Source organism: Prosopis cineraria, unplaced genomic scaffold, assembly GCF_029017545.1.
Source record: "Prosopis cineraria cultivar Desert tree isolate PC_DT_omini unplaced genomic scaffold, ASM2901754v1 PC1, whole genome shotgun sequence".
Taxonomy (NCBI): domain Eukaryota; kingdom Viridiplantae; phylum Streptophyta; class Magnoliopsida; order Fabales; family Fabaceae; genus Prosopis; species Prosopis cineraria.
This window is the reverse complement of record NW_026555332.1, coordinates 58,048,184-58,060,772: the sequence shown is the minus strand read 5'-3', so window position 1 is coordinate 58,060,772 and position 12,589 is coordinate 58,048,184.

Sequence of the window (12,589 nt, the reverse complement as noted above, 5' to 3'; positions counted from 1 at the left end):
TTTATTTTATTAATTTAATTGTCAGTAATAAAAGGATGATATGTTTTGTATTTTCTCTATTTTTACACAAAAAAAGTAACAAAACATTCAAAATATTATAAACATTATGTTATGGATAATTATAATTCATATCTCTTAGAATTTTTATATTATTAATATTTTAATGAATAAGTTAGAGGTAGTTTCTTATAATTAATATTCTACAACTTTTGAAAGTTATATAATGTATCATTATATATCTTTTTATGTATTTATAATACTAGAATAGAATTTTAATGGTTTGAGGCTTATAAATAGATATTATATTCAAACCATATGAATTTAAATAAATAAGAGGCTCTCTTTCATTGTTTTCTCTCTCATTTCTTATCTTGTTTTATTTTTTTTAATTTTAATATGAATTATATTTTATAACATATTATCAACATAAATTAACTCTAAAATAAAATATGATCTTTTAAATTAATATATTTTTGTATTGTATATAATTATTTTATATTACTAATCTATTAACATTCATAATTATATTGTTTATACATTTGCCAAGTTATATTTTATTGTTTTATTTTACTTTATTTTCCCTTTCTTTGTTACAAAGTGATTTTACGTTATGTTTCTATTAACATTCATAATTACACTCTATTTCATTCATTTAAAAATAATCATGTAGTTAGCGATTTAATTCAATATAGTCTTATCAATCATTCATTGCTTTATTTTTATTGTTTGTTGTTTTATATTTATATGAAGATTGGTATACTTATTATTCCTTCTTTACATATGATGTCATTTTTTTTTCAGTCCTCCATTAAATTAATACTATATATATATATATATGATTATGTGATTATATATATAGATATATATATTAGGATCCATTTATATTGTTAATATAATTTATTTTAATTTTTAATATCATATGAATTATTTACTTTATTGATTATTTTTTTTGCTTTACTGTGTTTCTTTATTTTTATAGTGCTTTATTTGTTTAGTATGTTTGTTTGTTTATATTTGTATTTGTTTTATATTTTGCTTCATTATGAATTACATTTTATAATTTATTTATTGTTTTAGTGTGTGTAGGATTCTTTTTATTACAATATTTATTTATTATGCTTTATTTATTAATTTTGTCATAATTTGAATTGTTATTATTATTTTAGCTTGAATTATAACAAATCTTACTATACTTGAATTTTTTAGCTCTTAATATTACAAGAAAGAATTATCTGCCTTAAATGCTAAGGGCTGAAATTTACTTAGATGTTAAAGGTTTAGGGGAAAAAAAAAATTACCTAGCAATGAATCAACTAGTCAAGAGAAGGCCAAAGTACTTATTTTCCTTCTCCATCATCTTCATGAAGGGTTAAAAACTAAATACTAAAAATAAAAGATCAACTAGAATTGTGGAATAATATGAAAGAAAGATATGACTACTTGAAAATGATAATTTTGAAAACTATAAGTAAATATAATTTAGTAGTTTTTAAAATAAGTTCTAAGTTAAAATTATGTGGTGAAAAAAAAGTAATGGTGATTTATTAGAGAAGATATTTTTAACTTTTCACGCTTCAAATGTACTCCTTCAGCAATAATATCGTAAAAAAGGTTTTAAAATGCATTTTGAATCAATATCATGTCTTCTTGTGATTGAATAAAATAAAGAGCTATTGATGAAAAATTATAAAATTCATCCTACTAGATCAACTCCATTCCTTGAAGCGAATGTGATAATACATGGTAATTATGAATGGTTAGGACCACAGTCGTGGTCACGACTACGACTGTGGACAAGGTTATGGCAGGGGATTATTAGTTATTGTTATCATGGTGGTGGTGGTACTAATTATAATCCTAATACCCATCAAAAGAAGAAAAATAATGAAGGGCAAAAAAGAAATAAGAGTGATCCTATAAAAATTATTGAAAATCAATGTTATCAATGTGTTATAAAAGGGTATCGGTAACGTACCTTTTATACACCTAAACATCTAGCAAAGTTTTATCAATCCTCCATAAAAAAGAATTCAAATAACATGGAAGCAAATTTCATTTTTCAAAATGATGATGTTGAGGCAAATTTTGCATATAAGAATGATGGTATCAATGAGTTGGATGATATTAAAGACCTTGATGCCACGGCATGCTTGGAGGTGACTGATTTATTTGAAAATCAAGATTATAAAGGTTTGATTGCGAAATGATTAGAACAATTTGAATTATGTTTTATTTATGTTTTCATTCAGCTTCCTTGTTTTCTTCTAATAAAAACATTATTGTTTGGAATAAATTTCATTTTATTAAATATTTATTTTTAATACTTTTTATTTCTTTTGTTGAAAAATATGAATATTTTTCTTTCTTTCATTAGACCCAATATGCGTTGTGGAAGAGCAATTAATTGATGGCTTTAAAAGAGCAACTATAATATTACTCGAAGGAACAAAAATTATTACAGATGACGTATTATATTCATTCAAGTCTCAAAAAAATTTGTTAAGTTTTAAAGATATCCAGCAAAATGAGTATCTTATTGAGTTATAAATAAGAAAGATGTTGAATATCTACATATATTACAAGTTTTAGATCTAAAAGAAATGTGTCGTAAAGAAATTATCCACATTTTTTTCTAGTTTGTATTATACAAATATTAGTATGGTTGAAATAAATGCAATAGTAAATAAGAAGTTTACTAATTAAAATACATTTATCATTTAGCATGACTTGTTAGGCCATCCTAGATCAATTATGATGTAAAGAATTATTAAAAATTCATATAGACATTCATTGAAAAAGTAAAAGATTAATCAATATGGGGGTTTTTTTTCTCATGTGGTGCTTGCTCCGAAGGAAAATTAAATAAATGATCTTCAATTGCAAAAGTTAAAATTGAATCCCCTTACTTTTCTAGAATATATCCAAGGGGATATATGTGAATCTATTCATCCTCCATGTGCCATTTAGATATTTTATTGTTTTAATATATGCATCTACAAGATGATCACATGTGTGTTTGTTATCAACATTAAATTTAACATTTGCTAGATTACTTTCTCAAATAATTTCATTAAGAACATAGTTTCTAAAATGTGTGTAACATTCAAAAAAATTTAACCCTAAATTAGCTAAATTAAATTAGGGGTAATTAAGTAAACTAATGTGGTGTGTGGTTATAGAAAGCTAATGAACTAATGTTTATTAGTTTGTGATTTCAACATTATAATTAAGTCCGAAGCAAAGTTGGGATACTCTGACATTAAAAAGTGAGAAAAATAAAGGGAAATGACTCTGTACCATATGCCACAATGCGTGTATGGCATGCTACAGCACACGAATCATCAGAAAGTGAAATGTGCTTCTTTATACGGCATGGTTGCGTGTAGTAAAGACTTTGTGATGTGTGGTCAAATTTTTAAGCTTATCAGACATGATTTAATGCAAAAAAACAAAGGAAAAAGAAAGATAGTTAAGCAAGAAGGAAAGAGTAAATGAAGGAAATGTGAGGAGCTCTCTAGGGCTTGGGATTTGGAAGTATTAGGAGTGTTTTGAAACTTCTAAACATTAAAGGTAAGTTCTTTGAGTTTCAATCTCTCTTCTCTTCCATTTTCTTGAATATAAAAGTTAGGGTTTGTTAGAAAATATAATTTTTGATCTACAAAGACTATTGGTTTGAACGCACTGACTTAAATAAAGTCAATGAAAGTTGTTTATGTTAGTTAAATTTAAAATTTATGGCATTGTGAGTTTTGATATTTGTGGGGTAACAAATACCTAAAAATTTACTATAAATGAGATGGTTAAAGCAATATGAAGCCATTAATGGCTAGTTGGGAGTTTAACAATGTTAATGTGGCCTAATGAGAATTAATAAACCTAATTGGTATGGTTAGAAAAGAGGGAGTAGTGATTTTAAAAATTTAAAAGTGTTAAGTGGGTGTTGGAAATTATCTTAAAAAGGATACTAATAATGGTTAATGTGATTAATTGTAGATTAATTATAATTTAGTACCATTTAAGCTCAGCGAAGCTTTAAAAGTGTACATTTGAGGGGTAAACCTTTAACCGTTTAAAAGTTTGAGATAATTGGAGAAAATTTTTCTTATACTTTTATGTGTTAATTGATTTATTAAGTTATATGTTATAATTGAAGTGTGTGAAATTATTTGAAATGCAAGTGTGGCATAAAATATTTAAAAATCAAATATTATGATTCATGTGAGGTTCAATGAATTAGTATTTGTAAAGTTCAATGACATGATTTGTGTGAAGTTCTATGAAATAACATTTGTGGAGTTTAATGAATGTTTGTAAGTAGGGTTCAACGAGATGTTATGTGTTTATGTGATAATCGTGTGTGATGTGAGTGCTACAATAATAATGAACATGCTCATAAATTGAGTATTTTGCAAGCTAAAAAAATGTTGCATTTTATGTATTATGTGATCATGAGAGGCAAGAGTTCGCTTAAGAAGAGAACTAATGGGTTAAAATTCACATGATAAGGCTATTATTGGAGCTTGATGGTTTACCTAGATTTATTTTTTTTTCTCACTTAGACGACAAGGGACTAACCCATTATGTAATAAATGACTTGAACCTAATTTAGTTTTCACTTGTTGGAGGAAGCTAGTTTACAAAAAATGACACTTCATAGTATGAGATTTAGGGGACCGTGACCTATAAGTAAGTGAGGCAACTTTAGCCGGCTAGCTCCTCGTGCATGAATAACTAGGGTAATCTCATCTCATAGATGATCATAGTGTGTAATAGCCTATAGTTTTGTGTTGGAGGTATAACGAGGATATGAGGGAGGTGAGATCATGCATATTGTGATAAAAGAAACGTGGTTGTCTATATTGTGTCCTTTGTTTTGAGAACATCCGATAATATGAGTTTAAAATCATTATTGTGAAATTTATATTGCCATTAGTAGAAATGAATATTGCGAATTTTAAAAGAATAATATTATATCTCATGAAAATGTAATTTGATTAAAGATGACATGTATGAAATGATAGATTGCCTCTTGCATTTAACTTGATTGACATGTATTACTATAAGTTAAGCATACCTTACTTATTAAGTGGTTGTACTCACTTTTCTCTTTTCAATATTATAGGAGCTAGTTCATCAAGACAAGATCAAGAAAAACAATCTAAGGGATAGGATTACTATCTTATCTGTGGGCCTCATTTTTATTTTGATTATTATGTATATAATTTGTATGATATTGTCAACTAGGAAAGTACCTGTTTTTGATTTACTTGCATTATGAGAATGTTAAATTTAATTATATATTTTGGGACCTAGGATTTATATGTATTGCTTGTGAAATCTAGATTAATGCTAAAATACTAGTGCAAGTAAGGAGTAAGTAAGAAAATATGATTATTGTTGAATGGTACGATGATTTATTAATTTTATGGCTCCCCCTTCTGTTTTTGCAATTAAAGAGTTGAGCATTATAAATGTGTTAGATATGTTATTTGTAAGATATGGTATATTGTACATATTCGTTATAGTCTATAGAGTATGGTTTAAGGTGTAATTTGGGCTTTTGACACTTGAAATGAAATTAGAACACCCAAGTTATATTTGAATTGTGAAAATGAGTGAATTGAGAAATGGGTGTTCAATTTTAATTGAGAAATAAATTAATTGTGAAACTAGTGTCATTAACTAGAGTTAGAAGAAAGCTCTCAGTATACACCTAAATTGCCTCAATGGACATTAGACGGAGAAATCGAATGCATCAAAAGTCTACTCTAGTTGTTGTAAAGAAAGTGCAATGCGCTGCAATGCATAGCATAGAGGCAAACATGTTGTGATGCACGTACAACAAGCTACGACCCGCCTCTGTTTTTCCTGTTATATTGTTTTTTGTTATTCAACTTATTCTAAATGCTTTGACTTATTTAAGATCCCATACTTTCAGCACACACTTTCTACTTTCATTAATGAATTAATGAAGGTATATTGAAGTATTTTAAAATGTTAATAACTAGGGATCTTGTTTGTAAAATTACAAACTTAGTAATTATTTTAAGGTTAGTCCCTTAATTACCTTATTTTTTTAACTAAGTGAAGATTAGTAAGGGAGACCTTGCAGTGTTAATAAATTTTCATCTCAAACTTTTAATGATTATTGCATATCAATTGAAATAATAGTTGAAAAATTTATTATTGATGTCCACACTCAAAATGGTATTCCATAATCATTCATTAAATGCCTTAAATTAATAGCTAGACTAATGCTTTTAACTTCCTATTTTAGCATGGGGACATATGATTAGTAGCACTTGTGTGTATTAGGCCAATGAGTTACAATAAGTTCTCCTTGTTACAGTTGACTTTTAGTTAAGACTAATATATTTTCCATCTTAAAATTTTTGGATGTGTGGTAGTTGTTTCTATTGCTTCACATAACATACAAAGATGAGACCTCAAATAAGGTTGTGAATATATTTTAGTTTTAAATCTTCTTTATAATCAAGTATCTAGAGCCATTAAGTGAAGATTTATTTATGACACATTTTGATGATTGTCATTTTGATAAGACAGTTTTTTCAATATTAGGGAAAGAAAATAAGCAGTTAGATAAAGAAATTATATGAAATGTGTTATCAGTATCTCATTTAGATTCTTGTACAAAGCAAAGTAAACTTGAAGTTCAAAAAGATAATTCATTTGTAAAATATTGCAAATCAATTACCATATACATTTACCGACCTAAAGAGAATTACTAAATCTCACATTCCAGTTGAAAATGCTCCAATTAGAATTGATGTTTTAGTAAGCTAGTTGGTTTTGAAGATAAAATTCTTAAAAAGAAGAAAAGAGTCAAAAATAATAAAGATGGCATAGTTAAGGTTAGTACTCTAGAAGAGTACAAAGGCATAACTAATTAAAAGACCCTAGAAGAGGTTTAGGTACCTAAAGATAAGAAAGAGATCTTGATAAGTTGTGTCATTATGGGAAAAAGATGGATCAAAAAAATATAGTTGTCGATAACATATTTTCATATAATGTTGTTGTGGAAATAGTGAGTCAAAATGAATATCTTGAACTAAAATTGGTTAAAGGCTATAAATATAGAAATGATTGATTAAAATGAAAAGATGCAATTCAAGCAGAATTAAATTTACTTTCAAAACGTGAAGTTAGACTTATAGTCTGAATACGTAATGGTGTAGAGTTAGTTAGATAAAAATGAGTGTTTGTACAAAAAAAAAATGAGAAAAATGAAGTCGTTAGATATAAGGCATGACTAAAAGCACAAGATTTTCACAAAGACATGGTATTGATTATGAAGAGACATATTCTCTTATAGTGGATGCAATTATTTTAATATATATAATTAATCTAGCAGTTAATAGAAAACTTAATATGTATGTAATGAATGTTGTTACGGCTTATTTATATAGCTTTTTAAATATAAAAATTTATATGAAAATTCTTGAAAGATTCAAATTGCTAAAAGTGTAACCAAGGACAGATGTAGAAACAATGGTGTAGGGGGCCACAATGAAAATTACATAATAGCAAGGGGCCAAAATTAATTTTAGTATTTTTTTTACAAGTAAAAACCAAATAAATTTTGCAAAAATTTTGTCATATGAGGCCAGGACCCTCCTAAATAGTGTAACATCCCACAAATTTAAATTACAACGTCAAAATAAATTAATTGAGATTAAAATGGGATTAAATTTTGAGAACTTTCTTCTAAGTTATAGTTTTTAGAAAAGGAAGAAAATAAATGAGGTTAGGTGGAATTAAATTAAATTATTTAATATATTATTTCAATTTAACTTATTATAAATATTGTAATGTTATGAAAATTTATTTGAAAGTTGGTTGAACCTTTTGAATTTTAGGAGGAAATAATAAAAATAAGCAAACAAACAAACATAAAAATGAAATAACAAAGATAATATATAATATTTTTTTTTAAAAAAGATAGGGCCACAGATTTTTGCAACCATTGTTTTTTTAATAAGGAAGGGGTAAGGGGAAAAGTTAATTTATTATGCATATTTGAATGTTTTATTATGATTTAATATTATAATTTACCTGTTTTACATGCCTTAAATTCTTGTGTCTGTGTATGTTAAAAGTTAGGATTTCTTAGTTACTAAAATATTTATCTCACCTTATGATTAATACTTACAGAAGACTGCTTAAGTTGCACCTTTTATAGCCTCCTTCTATTTTGTGCAATAGAATATAGCTTATTGCTAATTTAGTGACATATATTACAGTTACGTTTGTAACATATGTTCATGACTATGGATTGTTGTCCGCCTAACTTTTTTGAGAACCAAGTTCATGAGAGCTTGTATTTAGGATTAGTTATACTATTGTGAATAAGCTTTGAAATATTGTTAAATGTGAGATATTTAGCCATTTTTGTTAATCCGAGTTTAAGGAACTTGTGATATAGCTAGCAATATTACAATTGACATTATGTGAATTTGAATATTGTTATCCTTGGGTGAATTATAAATTAAATGTCTTTGACTCCCAGAAATTTATATATTGAATTGTTGAGGTCAATTGTAGTTATTTTAATAGGTTATAGAAATGATCGTTTTGTCTCTATGATATTGGATAATCATATTTTATGATTATCCATTGCTTTTGTTTGTGTAATTGCTTTGATTTTATGTTGGTTGAGCTCAATGAATTTGAAAATTATTGCTTTATCTTAAGGATCCTAGTTTTAAAGAATTATCTTTTGATATTGTTTCTTTTATAACCATGGTTAAGCCTATTCTATTATGATAATAGTTAACTAAGGACATTAGCTTTAATTACTTTGATAGTGTGGTTTAATTAGTGAATTAGTTATTGTGGGTATTACAAAAAACATGTAAAGGTTCTCTAGAAAAATATGCAATTTATTTGCATAAATCTTCTTATGGACTAAAATAATATAAAAGAATGTAGTACAACCATCTTAGTAAATATTTGTTAAAAGAATGATCCAATCTCTCCATGTGTTTTTATAAAAAGAAATGGGTCAAATTTCATTATAGTTGCTATCTATTTGGATGATTTGAATATAATTAGAACTCTTGAAGAATTTCAAAAGGTAGTTGATTATTTAAAGAAAGATTTTAAAATGAAAAATCTTGGAAGAATAAAGCTTTGCCTTAGTTTACAAATCGAGTACTTAGTAAATGAAAATTTTCTTCATCAATTAACTTACATTGAAAGAATATTGAAGCTATTTTACATAACAAAGCACATTCATTAACTATTTTGATGGTTGTAAGATCTCTTGATAAGAGAAAATATTGCCCTTTAGAAAAAGATAAAGAACTTCTTGATTCTGAAGTACTATATATCAATGCTATAGGTGCACTAATATGTCTCATTAATTCAACAAGATATGATATTGTATTTGTTGTAAGTTTATTAGCAAGAGTTAGTTCTTTTCTAAAAAAAAGCATTGGAATGGAGTTATACACATATTTCAATATCTCCCAAGGATAATTGACATGCGATTATTTTATTCTAATGAATTTGAATCACAACTCATTGATTACGCAAATGCAAGATTTTGATCAAATTCACATAAAGGTATATCACAAATTGGATATTTGTTTACTTGTAAGTGTACATCACTATCTTAGCATTCAATAAAACAAACTTTATTTGTTACCTCATCAAATCATATAAAAATAATTGCAATTCATGAGACAAGCAGAGAATGTGTTTAGCTAAAGTCAATGATTCATCATATCTAAAAAATGTGTGGTTTGTTGTTGTAAAAGAGGATTTCAACAATATTATATGAAGATAATACAGCATGTATAGTTTAATTGAAAGGAGAATGCATCAAGTAAGATAGAACAAAATATATTTTTCCAAAATTCTTTTTCACTTATGATCTTTTAAAGAGGTATGATATAAATGTTCAACAAATTCGCTCATGCAACAATCTTGTAGATTTGTTTACTAAGAGGCTGTCAACTTTAATATTTGAGAAATTAATGTATGGTATTAGAATACACATATTCAAAGATATAAAGTGATAGTGTCATTATGAGGAATAAATATCATGTTGTACTTTTTTTTACCTTTCAAGTTTCCAAGGTTTTGTCTTAGTAAGTTTTTTGGTAAAAGTTTTTAATGAGGCAACTTTAACAAGTGTTTAAAGTTACTGTGTACTCTTTTTCCTTCACTAGGCTTTTATCTCACTAGTTTTTTTCTAGTAGGATTTTAATGAGGCAAAAAAATGGGAGTATTATCAATATTATGATATGGATGTCCGTAACCTATACCTCTTAGGATTCATCTATCTTTAATGTCTTAATGAATGACTTAAAAGGAGTTTTTTTTATAGTTGATACCATATAACCTTCAAAGGCTACATAATACACCATTATATGCGTTGGAAATTGTGTCATCGGGCCAATCATTGTATTATGAACATTATTATTTAATGAATTTCTCTTTTATTATTATATGTTCACTATGATGATTATATCTTTGGACAAACTATAGTGATTATTCTAGATGTCCCTAATCGATCATCTATGAGGATCATAGATGAAACAAGATTATTATGAATTTAATTAATAATAGAGATATAAATAAAAGTCGTAAGCAGTTGAAAGGGTTTTAGGTGCTGGACCGACATGCTATGAGAGAGTTGCATGATACGAATCATAAGCTTATCTCATATGTAACTATGTCACTAAATTCTTTGACTTGAGATTATCATGGATTCCTACATGATAACTATTAAACTTTGACCTAGTCAAAAGTCACCTTTAACTGGGTGATCATAAAGACTATGATTGAGTTTAGTAATATTTATGCAGAAGAATGTGAGTAGTCAAGATGAAATTTGTCTTTCACATTAATTGAAAGATATTATCAGGCCGTTCGATAAGTAAGACTAAAAAATATATAGCCATATTACAATGAAAATAAATTTTTCATTACTATAATCAGTCCACTCATAAATCGAAAAAGTAATAGTTTGGTGAAGGAGAATGATAATTTCATGTCTTACATTTAACTAAAATATCGTGTGACAAATGAGATGTGATGTGGTTATATGATATGTTACATTGAATCATTGATCCCTATATAAATTGGATAGTCACAATGTCTTGTTAGAGGTCACTTATAACTTGTGGGCTAATAACGTTATTAACCTACTGTTAATTTTATATGGGCCTACAGGGTCGTATGTAAAAACAGCCAAACTTGAGCCGTAATATCTAAATTCATTGAATAAAAAATGTGTCTAGATTTAATGAATATAATGTTTATCTAGGGTAAATGAATTATATATATATATATATATGTGTCTGTGTGTGTATGTGTATTTGAATATTTATCTGATATATATATTTATATGTATAAAATATAAAATTCAAAATATAATATTATATATATATTTGAAATATATATATATATATATATATGCATGTATGTATTTATGAATCTATATATATATATGATATATTATATATTATATATTATATTATATTATGCTATTTTAAATTTAATTTTATATGATAGATTAATTTTAATAACTAACATGATATGAGAGGATATCATATGAGTTCTATAATTTAAATTTATAAGATAAATTTAAATAAGATATGATATCATAAATTTAATTTATGAAAAAAATTAAATTTTATTTTTGCTGGCTCAAGATATAATTTTTAAAATAATTATGATTATTTTTTAAAAAGTCATAAAGGAAGAGCAAAACCCTAATTTATATAAGAGAAAGAAGGGTCGAGCTTCTAAATTAAAAGTCTCTTAACGGCAAAAATTTTTAAACTACAAAAATACCCTAAAAAGAGAAGGAGTGTCTAACTAAGGTCAAAAGATTGGGTCTTCTAAAGCTTTTGCACATATGAATGTTAGATATTAGGAGCGCTATTATGCTGTTTATATTGGTAAGTTGTCCATGTGGATGTCGGTAGAGAAAGCAGATTTGCGTTGTCAGCTCTTAAGGTTCAAAAGAATCTAGAAAGTTTGACATTTAAAATGTAACTCTTCTATTTACCTTGATTTAAATGAATTAGATCAGTCTGTAATTGTGATTGGGATTTTGTTTTTTAATTTTTTGATGTGCCTCCCAATCCAACAATATGTCTCTTTATGTCTTTGTAACACTAGGATGGAACTTTAATGATTAAAAGTCTATTGTCCAAAACATATGTACCTGAATGAATAAGAAATTCTTCTCCATTTTTCATGAATCATTTCCTATCTTATCTTATTCTTCTCTACTATTTATAGGTGTTATATTTTATCACATGAAAAATGTTTTGGTTTTTTTTTTTAGTTTTTTGGAACAACTTTTTACTTTTTTATTTTTTGTGTAAGACAACAAAAAATACATTTTCGAGCATATTTTTCTTCCTGTTTTTCTAAACTATTGTTCTAAAAGCATGTAATCAAATAATCCCATTAAACAATGCAAAAATTTAACTTTGCACCCTTGGAGATAACTATATGAGAGAATTCTAATTAAGGACTAGGTAAGAAAGGTAATTATTGATGGGTCTTAAAAAATTTTAAAACTTCAATTTAGTCTAAAGGAGAAAAGTCA